We start from the raw sequence: 15,927 nt of genomic DNA on the forward strand, positions 1-15,927 counted from the left end.
ATGCCCGCATTAGCGGCTGGATTAGCGAGAGGCGCTGTGCCGGCCACGGCACCCTCCAAATGCAGAGGAATCCCGCAGTTCGTGAATAACTAATCATGAACAAATTGACGGTGTGCACCAGGGCCGATCAGTTTTTTTGTAATGGCGATTTTCTGTACGTCATTAGTGCAGTTTAGCTTACTTAGGCACTGTAGCTAGGATTGCAACCTAGGGATTTCTTGAACAACATCATAGACAATACTGTTCATTTTCCTAGCTGGTTTCTGAGCTGTTACCGTCTGCGATCAATCTTGTTTCAGCTGAGTGCCAGCTTACAGTCAACATGTGCTGCCAACGCGTGCTCAAAATGGGGTAGTTTTGCAAGGCCTTTCAGGTATCATTGATCTCTTGCCTTAATTCTACAGAGCTTTCTTATTGCAGTAACTCTAATTTATATAAGTAACTGTTTTCAGTGCAAAAGCAGCTGGAAATGAGGTTATTGGAATTGATTTGGGAACAACTAACTCGTGTGTCGCTGTTATGGAGGGGAAGGTGGGGTTCTTGTAAAGATTATCCCTGTCATGTTTTTCTCTCTCTAATTTGTTGTTTGCTGAATTGGGCAATCAAATGTCTGCAGAACCCAAAAGTTATTGAGAATGCTGAAGGTGCAAGAACAACATCAGAAGGGTGAACGTCTTGTTGGAACTCCAGCCAAGCGTCAAGCAGTAACAAATCCCTAGAATACTTCTTTGGAACAAAGCGGCTGATCGGACGCCGCTTTGATGATCCACAGACACAGAAAGAGATGAAGATGATGCCATACGAAACTGTGAAGACTCCAAATGTTGGTGCCTGGGTCGAAACACAGATGGCTAGCAGTACTCACCAAGTCAGGTCGGTGCATTTGTGTTGACCAAGAGTCCAAGATGAAGGAGACAGCGGAATCTTACCTTGGCAAATCTGTCTTGAAGGCAACTATTACTGTTCCATCATATTTCACTGATGCTCAGCGTCAGGCCACAAAGGATGAAGGCCGCATTGCTGGCCTTGATGTTGAAAGGATCATCAATGAACCGACGGCAATTGCTCTGTCTTACGGAATGAACAACGAGGAGGGTTTGATAGCAGTCTTTGATCTTAGAGGAGGAACTTTTGATGTCTCTATTCTGGAGATCTCAAATGAAGTTTTTGAGGTATGTCTTCATAATTTTCAAGCCACGTGTTGTGATGGAAACATTTTGTGAAATATATTCGTTTCTAATTTGATTCTACTAGCGCATCAACCTGTGCGATTGCACAGGCTAAAAATTTAGCATACAACTGAATTTTAAATATTTGTGTTAATAATAATTGTATGCTAAGATACATCAGCTATTTATATTTAAATATTAGAATATAAAATATAAATGTAATTTTTATTCATAATATTGAAATCATATTTATTATTTGTGAATAGATCTAATTTATAATTTTCATTTTATGTGTTATGCAAATTAATTTTTATTTGTTTCTTGATTTTTTGAAATTATTATTATTTTTAATATTGTCACCGTATCTCATATTATTTTTTTGAAATACATTATAAATTCTTTGATATTACTTTTATGTGATAATCCGTAATATGTTTGCGTTCTGTTGTTTTAATTTTGTAATATCTGATTACACGTATATTTAATTGGTATATTTTAATTGATTTGGAAAAGTGTGTTTATTGCTAACGTAATTAAGTTGGAGTTTGCTAACGTAATCTTGTTGGACAAAGGATATCTATATATAAAAAAAAAGGAAAGATCAGGAATATATAAAAAAAAAGGAAAGATCAGGAAGGAAGTAGTCTTAGAGTTGGACTCTGATTTGTTTTTTAATCTTTTGTTTCTTCTAGTTGTTGATCTATGGTTACAGTTAATGAATCAATCAATTCGACGGTCGGATGTTTTGCTGTTTTATGAGAATTTCTAGGATTTTTCTAGGATTGATTTGGAAAAGTGTGTTTATTGCTAACGTAATTAAGTTGGAGTTTGCTAACGTAACCTTGTTGGACAAAGGATATCTATAAAAAAAAAAGGAAAGATCAGGAAGGAAGTAGTCTTAGAGTTGGACTCTGATTTGTTTTTTAATCTTTTGTTTCTTCTGGTTGTTGATCTATGGTTACAGTTAGTCAATCAATCAATTCGACGGTTGGATGTTTTGCTTTTTTATGAGAATTTCTAGAATTTTTCTAGGATTAATGTGGAGGCACCAAAAAAAGCCTCCAATTAGTAAATATAAGATTAGGTCAAAGCAACAAATGGTGATACTTCATTGGGTGGCGAAGATTTTGACAACAAACTTTTGGAATTCTTGTTGAGTGATTTCAAGCGAACTGAGGGCATTGATCTGTCGAGATAGATTGGCCCTGCAGAGGCTTCGTGAAGCTGCTGAGAAGGCGAAGGTTGAACTGTCAACGACTGCTCAAACTGAAATCAATCTACCATTCATAACAGCTGATGCTTCACGAGCAAAGCATTTGAATATCACACTGACGAGGTCGAAGTTTGAGACTCTTGTGCACCATCTGATTGAGAGGACTAGAGATCCATGCAAGAACTGCTTCAAGGATGCTGGAATATATATCTACTAAAGATGTGGATGAAGCACTTCTTGTTGATGGAATGACTAGGGTTCCAAAAGTACAGGAGGTGGTGTCTGAATTTTTTGGAAAGAGCAAAGGAGTCGACCCAGATGAAGCTGTGGCCATGGGTGCTGCCATTCAGGGTGGCATTCTCCGTGGAGATGTTAAGGAGTTTCTTCTCCTTGATGTTACTCCCCCGTCACTTGGTGTTGAGACGCTCGGTGGTATTTTCACCAGATTGATCAGCAGGAACACTACAATTCCCACAAAGAAAAGCCAGGTGAGTTATTATAGCTCCATTCTTTCTGAGCATGCAGCTTCATCTTGTTTACTCCCTAATTTAACTTGATGAGCCTTTTATCAACGTATTTTGTCTTGACATCTATTTCACATCTGTTGTTTTGGTATGGTCACAAATACTCTGTTTGGTCTATAGTCACCAGAATTTCAAATGGGGTCTAAGGACACGGATCGACACATGAGAAAAATATGTTACGAAGGAGGTATACCTCTTCGGAACAACAATTCACGACGTTGACCCCGAGTATCCCGGGTCGTGAACCTAAATTTCTTTTTTTCCCCTCATTTCACCTATCTATCCCGAGTATTCGGGCCATGAACCTATTTTTTCCCCCTCGTTTCACCTATCTATACTTTTGCATCAGAGGTTCTTTTTTTTCTTCTATCATTTTACCTTTATCACATATATTTACCGAATACCTATAAGGAGAGGATTAAAAAATCAGTATCGTAATCACAAAATACATTCTTTTATAGATTGTACAGAGGAGGAGATCACATGGAGGGAAATCTCCCGCCATGTACCATGCCAAAATTTGTCCTAGCTAATTAAAAGGGGAAAATGCAAAACCCCCCTAAAAGTCACTTGGATTTTGACTTTCCCCCCAAAAGTTATTTTGTTGTAAAAAAAAACCCAAACGGTTTGGTTTTGTTGCAAAAACAGCTCAAAAAATTCAAAAAATAAAAATAAAAAATCACAAAAAATTCTAAAAAAAACTAGAGACAATTCTAAGACCTTTTCTGAAATTTTTTTTCAAAAATAATATCCTTTGCATCATATTTCATGGAGAGAAGTTTGAAAAGAAAGAAAAACGTGCAGCTCATTTATTAATTCGAGTTAAATGCATAGTTAATTATTTACTAATCCAAAAATCATGAAACCAATTTTTTTAGTCTTCTTACATGATCCTCTATATTCTAAAAATACATGAAATCTCGAAATAATTATTGTAACATGCAGGATTGAGTAAATATGTTACAGATAGATTAATTCATAACTAATCCATAACACTCCCAAAATTAGTGAAACCACTTTTATTAGTTTACTTAAACAATTATTTGTGTAGGAAAAATAATGTTAGACATGACAAAGTTAAAATAACATGAGTTAATAAATGAGATGCACAATTTCTTTTTTTCCAAACTTCCTCTGCATGAAATATGATGCAAAGGATATTATTTTTGAAAAAAAATTCACAGAAGGTCTTAGAATTGTCTCTAGTTTTCTTTAGAATTTTTTGTGATTTTTTTTTATTTTTTTGAATTTTTTTTGGGGGGGGGGGGGTTGCAACAAAGTCAAATTTTTGGAGGGTTTTTTGCAACAAAATAACTTTTTGGGGGAAAGTCAAAATTCAAGTGACTTTTGGGAGGGTTTTTGAATTTTTCCCTAATTAAAAAGGTAGCACATGCCGCATGGGACAGTTGACAAAATTTGCTCAGCGCATCTACATCAGGCTCCCAAGCCACAAACGATGGCGCTACCAGCACACCGACGCCGGGGCCTTTGAGGCAGAGCTGCATCAGAGGGGGCCCGTCCACCGGCAAGATCCACCCTCCGCCGTCCACGCTCGACAGCAATATGGTCTGCCGTCCGCACTCCACGACGATGAGGCCGCCGTCCGTGCCATCCACGCTCCATGGTGATGAGGTCCGCTGTCTGCGGTATGCCAGCGAGGTCCACCCACTGCGTTCTGCCAGCGTGGTCTGCCCTCAGCCGTTCATGCACCACCGACGACGGAGATGGCAATGTCTCATGGATGAAAAAATTGCCATTTTGACATCGCCAAGAAACAACTTTGATCTTTTGACATCCGTTTCGTTGGCTTCGATCTTTTGACACCAGTAAGAATGACACCTTGCTATTTTAACATTTTGGCCTTTTAAACCAATTTTCTTTTCTTTTTCCTACTTTTAGCACGTGAACTGATAGTTTTTCCCTCAAGGGAATCGATCCCTTGTTCTTTGACTTGCTACCACTAGTACGAACAGAACGAGTTGCATCTACTCTAGGCTACCACCGCCCTCTTGCTCCAGGCTGCCCTGTTGCTCCAAGTCGCCCCGTCGCTCACTGCTGTAGGTTGCCCCTTCCTCACCTCTAGCTCGGCGATGCCTCATCAGTTGCAGCCGTGCATAGAAAGGGGCGACACTAGAGGTGCGGCACGGCTCCGCAGTGCTGGGCGCCAGCATGGGAGACCTCTGGGAAATTCTCATAGGGTAATCTCTCACTCTTTTTCACTATTTATTTCTAATTTCGTGGTGGATTTGATGAGGACCGATCGGTAGAAGGAACTCTAACTTGTATTATTTTCTTCCCAAATTTTGACTAGGCCTAATCTAGAGTGTATGTGTAGAGTAGATGTGTCTGATGAAGGTTGGTTGTGTACGATTGAGAAGCTAGCATTTGACATGTTGGGTGGCTCCTTGGACACGTTGGTTAAAGATGGGGCAAGGTCACGGACAGTGGTACCATTTATAGCATTTAAACAAGCTAAAGTAGCAATGGTGCCTCCATGCCTTGCTCCTTTAGTTGATTGGTCCACTCTGCAGATTGAGGATGTGTTTGATGAGGAAGGACGATTAATAACCATAAGTGATGAGTAAATGTATATTGCCTTAGGTTTGAGGAATGAGAATGAAAGGGCAAAGAATGTTGCTCAAGAAGGTGCTGCCCACCCAAGGAGGTGCTCAAGGTGTTGCTATCTAAGGAGGTCGTGCTCAAGCAAATACTTATCATGGAGGTCCTGTTGGGGATGAAACACATGGTGCAGCCGTTCTAGTTGAAGACTCCATACCATTAGAGATATTGATCATATATGATAAGAATAATCTGAAGATGGAACTTGGCACCATGTTCCCCAATATGAAGGAATTCAGGTTGGCTATGAGCATGGAAAAAAATTTGGCCAAAAATCGGCAAAAATCGGTGATTTTCGATCCTACTAATCACCGCTGGTATTTATGTTACCGGTCGAAATTGACCGAAATTATTCAAATTTGGATGAAATTTGATCGAAATTGGACAGAAATTTTCCAAACTTTGACTGAAATAGTTTTACATGTGCCCTCTGATTTTTTTTAAAAAAAATCTAAATTTTTTTCCATGCAACTAATAAGGAGTTTGAACTAGCCATTGAGAAATTTTGAAAAACAAAGTTTAGAGGTCATTGTAAACAAAAAGCAAATAGTTGTCCTTGGCAAATTATTGGGAACAAGAAAAGTGATTTGCCAACTATAATGGTAATAAAATGTTGCTAACCTTTTACCTAACATTGTACTTTTATTTATTTGTTGGTAATTGTTGTACTAATCGTGTATGTAACCTTGTACTTGCAGGTCACATTTTAGTTGATGAGCATAAGTGCACTTCCAGTAGAATCAAAACTACTATGGCTTCTCAGGCATGGGTGGCTGACAAGGCACTGTCCCTCCTTAGGAAGAGCCGCAACATGGGTGCTAAAGAGTTGCAAAAACAATTGCAGGATGAGTACAATGTTATTATTGGATATGATACAGTGTGGACGGAAAAAGAAAGAGTTATGCTTGAGTTGTATGGCCGATGGGATGAGAGCTTTCAACTGTTGTTCAATTGGAAGGCAGAGATTGAGAAGAGGTCACCAGAAAGTGTTATTGAGATTGATACTAAGATTGTTGATGGCAAAGTATATTTACACAGATTCTTTTGCACTGAAGCCTTGCATTGAGGGATTTACCACTGGATGCAGACCATATCTTAGCATAGATTCAACTACACTTAATGGAAGGTGGAATAGTCATTTAACTGCAGCTTCAGTATAGATGGTCATAGCTAGATGTATCCAGTTGCATATGGTTTCATAGACTCTGGAACTAAGGATAATTGGACTTGGTTTATGACTCAGTTGCAAAAGGCTATAGGAAGGCCTCCACACCTTGCTATTTGTATAGATGCTTGCAAAGGATTAGAAAATGCAGTGAAGAACGTATTCCCTCATGCTGACCAAAGGGAGTGCTTTTCGCATTTAATGCAGAAATTCAAGTATTTCTACGATGATGGTTATGACCTGATTTTGCCTGCAACAAGGGCATATACGGTTGAAGAGATTGAGAAACACATGCTTATAATTCTGAATGGATGTCCTGATGTGTGGGAATATTTGCACAACCATCACAATCTAAAGTGGATGAGGTTTGACTTCAGCCCAACAATAAAGTGTGACTTTATCACTAATAATCTCGCTGAAACATCAATAATTGGATTAGGGACATTAAGGACCTGTTTGTGGTTGATCTGGTTGATAAGTTGAGAAAGATGATAATGACATTATGGGAGAAGAGAAGAAGGATATCAGAGAGGTTGCAGGGAAGGATACTACTAGATATCAAACAACAGTTGTATGCAAGGACTAAAGGGTTAGTCCACATAAGGGTTGTCAAATCTAATGATTGGAGTGCAGAGGTATGGGACAACAACAAGCATGAGAGGCATATTGTTAAGACTTCAGCACATGAGTGCACATGTCTTGAGTGGCAGCACACTTGTAAGCCAGGTGACCATGCTTTGTGCCGTATAACAACAAAAAGGAACATAGAGGTTGAGGACTTTGTACATGAGTACTACTCCTTGGAAAAGTTCAAGGCTGCATATAGGGTCCTCATAGAGCCAATGCTAGACACGTCACAATGGCCTAAGGTTAACCTTGGTTATCTTTTGGGGGCACCACTTGGAAAAAGGTCAATTGGAAGACAAAGAAAATTGAGGATTAAAAGCACCCTTGAAGCTGGTGGCAATGAAAAGAAGAAGAAAACTATGATCAGAGGACCAGTGCAGTGCAAAAGATGTGGTGAAAGGAGGCATAGGGAAGCTAGATACAAATGACCACTAAATGGAACCAAGAAAAGGCAAGCTTGTTGTACATTTTTTCCTTCATTTTTACTTTGTAACTTAATGATGGATGTTCATTTGTTTTGCATCTTGCAGACCACCAAGGAAGCCGAGGAAGAACATTACCAAAGCGCGCCCAGCTGAACCTTATACACCACAAAGGTCTACCATTGCTTCGAATGCAATTATGCCTGACAGTCTGGGAATGCTCGCAAGAAGTGGGTAAAATTGGTACTAGTGTAGCAGCTTATCATTTGATGTCCTATATGCTTGACTGAAAACAAGAATGGTATTAATATGTAGGCGACTTGCAATGCTCGTAGGAGAGGGAACTTCTTCTCAAACCACCATGGCCACTTTACCTCCAGCCAAGAAGGAAATACCAAAAAAGATGACACCAAAGAAGATGAAGAGAAACTAACTTGCATGTTTGCTATGTGAACTTAGCTTATTTTGGATCAATGTATCCTGAACTGCTACTATTTAATTATGAATCCTGGAGTCCAAAACTTTATTATGTGTGTTAAGTGTCAAGACTATGTATGAATTCGGTTATATAGCCTCAGTTTATGAACTATGCACATGGCTAAATGAGATTATTGTATCTTAATTATGTGCCAGATGAGATAATTGTAGCTTAATTATGTGATGAATTGTGTTTTTATCAAACATATTTTCTCTTTTTTTTCATGGATGTTGTCATTTTTATGGAAACATATGTATCGTGTTCAAGGTGTGGCATCGGCTAGCATGCCCTTGTTTTGTCATTCTGAGCCGGAAATGGCAGCAACAAGTGCATCAGCTACCATAAAGGGCAAGAATGTCTTTTCCAGTGGCAAACACAGCTTCTTTGCGATGTCAAAATGGCAAATTTCGCCTCATGGATGAGGCGCTGCATCACAAGGTATGCCTCATCTTTGTCTCATCCCGTCATATTACCTGTGTCGAAGTATTAAGAGGGCATCCTGGCTAACGAGCCCCACAAGAGATGTGGCGACCGACGAGGGATATTTCTTGAACCCTGACTCATTGCTCGACCAGCCTTTGGACGCACGACTAGCGTGAGGCTTGCGCGACTAGCCTCCTTGCGATATAATATGGTTCCGCGACCAGCCTTTGCTAGTTACGGGACGCCCATACCTAACATATCTAATCATATTTATTGATGTCTACCCAAGTATTTTTCTTCCCGAAGCACCTCCTCCAGCGAACAAAGTCGTGGCCGGCACAAATGGGCAGTGCCCCATCCCATAGCATTAATTGCTACAGAGTGGGGCATTGCGGACTGACTTGCACCACGCGTTGGATGGGATATGATCTACAGAACGACTAGACAAGTTTATTTTATAGGTAGACTCATGGAGTGCAGGGACGGGATGGCTTGGTAGACAAACTTGCGACGCACGGCGATGGGACAGGCCGAGCGACCGGGGGAGGCAGGTACGACAATGTTCCATGGATGGGACGGGCATGCAGAGCTCTCCGAGCAAGTTGGGTTCACCCGGTTCTCCATGACGATGAGCTAAGAGTAGAATATCTAGCGAGGCATGAGTCTACTAAGCAGGACCTACTTGTAAGTTCTCATTCTCTCTAATATATAAAGAGAGGAGGACCCAGTTTGTAGAGGGATAGAGAAGGAGGAGTCGTGAAAACTCATCTGTAACCAGTTCACAAACTCTGATAACAAAATACACAGGACGTACGACTGTTATACTTATGGAGACCTGAACCTGGATAATTCATGTGTTCTTGAGTTCATCATAAACACACATACACACCGTAAGCATTTTTCACGCGCCCATTGACCGGTACACCCTGGAATTATTGTCACAAACTAAATGCTAAGTGAAGGATCTGCGTCGACTTCACCGACCTCAACAAGGCATGCATGAAAGATCTCTTCCCTCTCCCCCGGATCGATCAGCTTGTTGACTCAATCCCTGGCAGCGATCTTCTAAGCTTCTTAGATACCCGTTCCGGGTACCACTAGATTAGCATGTATATGGAAGATGAGGAAAAAGGCTACTTTTGTGATACCCTTCAGGGTCTTTTGTTATTTAAAAATGCCTTTTGGTTTGAAAAGTGTCGGTGCCACTTACCAGCGTTGTATTCAGCTCATTCTTCGACCATAGCTCAGTAGAAATGTCGAGGCGTATGTTGATGATGTGGTCGTAAAGAGTAGAACCAAGGATGACCAGGTTGCGGATCTCCAGGAAACGTTCGACAACCATCGAAAGTACCACATGAAACTGAACACTGAGAAGTACACGATTGGAGTCCCATCAGGGAAGTTGCTCAGCCCTCATTTCCAATCGAGAGATAGAGGTAAACCCTGACAAGATCATAGCCATCAACCGGATGAAATCCCTGACCAGGCTAAAGAAAGTCCAAAAACTAACAGGATGTGTGGTAGCTTTGAGTAGGTTCATCTCAAGGCCGGAAGAGAAGGGGTTGCCACTCTTCAAGCTTCTGAAGAAGAGTGACCACTTTCGGTGGACCCTAGAAGCGGAAATGGCCCTCCAAGATCTAAAAAGGTACCTCTCCTCTCCTCCTATATTGATGCACCTTGACCAGATGAGGAGCTCTTACTCTATGTTGCAGCTACCCACAGGTCACAAACGCAGTACTAGTCGTCAAGCGAGAAGGTCTTCAACGACCATTATACTACGTCAGTGAGGTCTTACATGATGCGAAGGCTCGGTACCCACATGCTCAGAAGCTGTTATATGTCATTCTGATGGTATCTCGCAAACTTAGACACTACTTCTAGACCCTCAAAATTAGGGTAATCTCCTCGCTCCCGGTTAGAGAAATTATCCACAATAGGGATGCGGCAGGAAGAACAACAAAGTGGGCAGTAGAGCTCGGGGAGTTTGATCTCTAGTTCGTCCCCTCGAATAGCTATCAAGTCATAGGCGCGGGTCAATTTTATGGCCGAGTGGTCATCCTTTGATCCCGAGTTGGTACAACGACCAGATGCGGACGAGCACTGGACCATGCACTTTGATGGATCGTTCATGCTGAAGGGAGCAGGGGTTGGAGTGGTCTTGACCTCACCAATCGGCAACCTCCTTAGGTACGTAGTTCAATTATACTTTCCATCCACTAATAATATGGCGGAATACAAGGGCCCCTTGTCTGGAATATGAGCAGCCTCCACACTTGGGATTAAACTCCTGTTAGCGACAAGGGACTCGCTATTGGTTGTTAATCAAGTGCAAAAGGAGTTTCAGTGCTCTGATCTGACAATGGTGGCAGACCTCACCGAAGTGAGAAGAGTGGAATGATGTTTTTTCGGTTTTGAAGTCAAGCACGTCCCTCGCAAGGTCAACTTCCTAGCCGATGAGTTGGACCATCTAGCTTCTTCTCGCCAACCTGTTCCAGTCAGAATCTTTGATGAAAGACTCACACAATCATTCACCATGGTCTCAGGCCAAGGTGAACGGGATGCTCCGCTTGAAAATCGAGCACTAGAGGTAACACCTTTGGAGGCAACGTCTCCTTCGGTGTCACTGATCTCGGGAGGCCATCATGTGGTCGCCCTGATCAATTCGGGTACAACCTATATGGATCATATCTCCGACTACCTTCAGAATCGAGAAATCTTTGACGATGATGCGCTAGCAAAAAAGGTCTTGTGGCAAGTCTACAGATACTCCCTAGTAGAGGGACGCCCTTACCACTGGAGGAGCAACGACCTTTTAGTGAAATGCATCACTCAAAAAAAAGGGGAGCACAGTGCTCTCTAATATCCATGGAGGCATATGTGGTAGCCACGCTTCATAACATGCTCTGGTCAGAAAAAGCGTTTCGGCAAGGATTTTATTGGCCTATAGCTATCCAGGATGCTTGCGAGCTAATGAAATGGTGCGAGTCATGTTAGTACCATGGCCGACATACCAACCTAACAGTCCAAGCACTGCAAACTATATCACTCTCTTGGCCTTCCGTTGTCTGGTGGCTTGATATCGTGGAACCGTTCCCTAAAGCCCCCTTGTGGTTTTGAATTCTTGTTTGTGGCAATCGACAAATTCACCAAGTGAATAGTGGTTGAGCCCGTTAGGAAGATCACCGCTGCAACAGCGATTAAGTTCATATGGGAGCTGGTAGTGCGGTTTAGCAGTCCAAATCATATAATTACGGTAACGGGGCTCAGTTCGCCAGTAGTGCTTTTCAAGACTACTGCAAAGAGATCGGGACCAAAATTTGTTATGCATCGGTAGCACACCCACAGAGCAACGTACATGTCAAAAGTGCTAATGGGATGATACTGCAAGGGATCAAAACCCGGGTCTTTGATCGGCTTAAAAGTTATTCAAAACGCTAGGTGGACGAACTACCCACGGTACTCTGGTCACTATGAACAACTCTAGTAAAGCTACGGTCGAAGCACCTTTCTTCCTTGTTTTTGGCGCAGATGCAATGCTTCCCTCTGAGATCGTCTATCAATCGCCCCGAGTGACCAACTACTCGGACAACGACCAGTTGGTGCAAACCTGATCGAAGAGTTTCGTGAACATGCTCTAATTCGAGCTACCCAGTATCAGCAGAGTCTCAGATGCTATCACAACCGTAAGGTGCGGGAGCAGTGACTGGTTGTAGGTGACCTCGTCCTTATGCAAATTCAGAATAAGGCCGGTCGAAATAAACTTTCCTCCAAGTGGGAAGAGCCCTACAAAGTGGTCGATGTCACCCAACCTGATGCGGTCAACCTAGCCATGGAGTACGAATGTGAATAACACAACTCCTGGAACATCGTCCTGTTGCGCGAGTTCTATGTGTAGGGTTGCTCGGAGAAAGACTTGTTTCTCTATTTGGTATAATCTTCTGGATGAGTGTGGAATATAACTTGTAAGTTTTTAAAAAGTTTAAAAGACCAGACTCTCTATTTTACAGGATTTCGCGACCAACAATGGACCCCTGCCAGATTGGCTCTCCGACCACAGCACGCGACAACGCTAGATGGCCACTACGGGACCCAACGACATTCAATGTTCCTCTCTCTCTTTCTTTTTCATAACGCTTAACTTCCCTACATGACGTAAAGTTCAGAGTCAAACTCTAAAAGCTAAATGGCATCGATGACCACTCTCTGGGTGGACTATATTCCCACGGGGCTCTAGTGGTGTGACCAGACCTGACCACGACACAGAGAAGCTTGAGAGCTACTGTTGGAGTATTGAGTAAGGGGACATCCTAGCTAACGGGCCTCACGAGGGATGTGGCGACCGGCAGGGGATATTTTCTGAACCATGACCCATCGTGCGACCAGCCCTTGGCTCGCATGACCAGTGCGAGGCTTGCGCGATCAGCCTTCTTGTGATATAATATGGTCCCACGACCAGTCGTTGTTGGTCATGGGACGCCCATACCTAACTTGTCTAATCACATTTATTGATGTCTACTCAAGTATTTTTCATCCCGAAGCACCTCCTTCAGCGAACAAAGTCATGGCCGATGTAGATAGGCAGTGTCCCATCCCATAGCATTAATTGCTACGGAGTGGGATATTGCGGACGGACTTGCGCCCCACGATGGATGAGACATGATTTGCAGAACGAACAGACAAGTGGCTGATTTTGCAGGTTGATTCGTGAAGCGTAAGGATGGGATGGCTTGGTAGACAAACTTAAGGCGCACGATGATGGGATTGGCCGAACGACCGGGGGAGATAGGTGTAGTGGCGTTCCGTGGATGGGATGACATGCAGAGCTTTTAGGGCAAGTTGGGTTCACCCAATTCTCTATGATAATGATCCAAGAATAGAATACCTGACCAGACATGTGTCTGATAAGCATAAACCACTTGTAAGTTCTTCTTTTCTCTAGTATATAAAGAGAGGAGGACCTGATTTGTAGAGAGACAGAGAATGAGGAGTCATGAAAATTCATCTGTAACAAGTTCACAAACTCTGATAACAAAATATACTGGACATAGGATTGTTATTCTTAGAGAGTTCTGAACCTAGATAATCCATTTGTTCTTGAATTCATCACAAACATACGCACACCGTAAGCGTTGTTCACACGCCCATCAATCGGTACATCTTAGACTCATTATCAGAAACTAACCCTCGACAACCTATGTGGCAAAGGGCCGACGTCCCCGTTCATCTGCATTGCGTCCCACTGTAGACTTGTGCAGCGAAGGTGTGACGAACCTACAACATTTGGGGCATCGATCTAGTTTGACTCAGACCCTCGATTCGTGATGGTGTCTCGGGGTCGGGGAACATGGCATCACCCCTGTATTAGGTGACTATGGTTTTGTCTCATACTCATGTTCTTGCGTGATGAGTTTCTGATACAGTTTGGTTTATGAGCTTTCGGGCTTAACTCCTGTAACCCATGTATCACTAGAATCTTTTCCCTCGATTAGCCTGGTATGATCTTTGGCTTCGATTTTGCAAGTGTTCTCAACTGCCGCTGACAATTAGACCCAAGTAGGTATCTGAGTGTTGCAAGGTGAGCGTGAAATGGCTGCACACAACAAGCTTCTTGGTGAATTTGGTCTCGTAGGCCTCCCACCTGCCCCAAGAGGCATGCCTCAGATTGAGGTCACATTCGACATTGATGCCAATGGAATCGTGACTGTCTTTGCAAACGATAGGCAACCGGAAAGGAGCAGAACATCATCCTTTGATCCTCTGGTGGTCTGTCCGAGGCTGTCATTCAGAAGATGGTCCAAGAAGCTGAGCTGCATGCCCAGAAGGATCAGGAACGAAAAGCGTTCATCGACATTAGGAACAATGTAGACACCACTATCTACAGCATCGAGAAGAGTTTGGGAGAGTACAGGGACAAGATCTCGGCAGAGGTTGCATTTGAGATTGAGGCAGCCATTGCTGATCTCCGCAAGGAGATGGCCTTGGATGACATTGAGCAAATAAAGGCCAAGCTCGACGCCGCCAACAAGGCTGTCTCAAAGATTGGGCAATACATGCCTGGTGGTGGCTCAGGTGGTTCACAGTCAGGATCTCAGGGTGGTGACCAGGCTCGAGAGGCCGAGTATGAGGAGGTTAAGAACTAAGGTTGCGAAAGATGAAACAATAGTGCTGCATTTAGAACTAGCTACACTTTTTTTGAGAAAACAAGATAGTCTGGCGAGATTTAAGCTGTATAAGCTTCGGATTTGCCCCCTCTATTTTCTCTTCCACATTGATGTGAGGTCACACAACATTCTCTTGTAGGTCATGGCTTTGTTGCATGCGAAGCCTTATTTTGGCTATAATGCACGCACGAGGGCACACAACGATGAGATTTTACAATTGTCTAGTTTTGGTAAGGCACGAAGGTATATTTATTTGCATGTTTGGTTGTTGCTGATAATGTTGATTTTGACCATGTTTCACGAGCAAGTCATGGTGGTTTTATATTTTCTTGTCGCTGAAAATCTCACTGATGTGAACGAATTTTATGAAATTGGATGATGTGTTTAACACGTTTACGGAATGTGAATCGGTCGAACATTTTTAGAATCACATAATAGATAGGCATGTTACAAAGCGCACGCTGGAACGTCGTCAACTCGATTAGAGGTGGCAACGGGTCAAATTGAGGTCGGGTGAAGCAAGAATGTATCCGACCTGAAATCCGAATCTTCAAACCTGACCCGGTCCCAAAATATATATCAGGTGCAAAACTACCTCTGGCCCTGGCCCTAACAGGGACCCGAGATCCGACAGGGCAACCCAATCTTATCTCTTCCCCACTCCACTCCCCATTTTGATCTTAGGCTCACAAGCGATGCGGCACTGCTGCCGACGGCCAAGGCCCCGACCTCGAGGCTTTTGCTAGCTTCTTCACATTCTCACAGTATGACACCAACAAACATAGACAACGTCAGCAACACTTGGCTAGGCGTGGCCAACGTCGAGGTGGTCGTGTCGGACACCCACGTGACCGTGAAGGTGATGGCCCTGCAATGCATGCTAGCTCTTCTCCATGGCCTCATCCATTCGGCGTCGATAGTGGCAGCCTCGCCAGCCGCATGTTGCTGTGTCACCTGCTCACGACAGTCGCATTTGCCACATCCCCAGCCCCATCTTGCGGCATCTGCGTCTAGAAGCAGGGCACATGCAGATCTGGGTCGTGGCGTCAACGGATAGGGAGAGGGGAGGGGAGGGCACGTGCAGGCGGAAGGGAGAGAACGCGAGCACTGGCTTTGCTTGCTATTT

At 43.0% G+C, this 15,927-nt stretch overlaps 1 pseudogene; it reads left to right on the plus strand.

Moving 5' to 3' along the window:
* On the plus strand, window positions 1-14,780 carry LOC133896971 (heat shock 70 kDa protein, mitochondrial-like; annotated as a pseudogene).
* The last annotated feature ends 1,147 nt before the right edge of the window (window positions 14,781-15,927 follow it).

The sequence above is a fragment of the Phragmites australis genome, chromosome 17 (assembly GCF_958298935.1).
Source record: "Phragmites australis chromosome 17, lpPhrAust1.1, whole genome shotgun sequence".
Taxonomy (NCBI): domain Eukaryota; kingdom Viridiplantae; phylum Streptophyta; class Magnoliopsida; order Poales; family Poaceae; genus Phragmites; species Phragmites australis.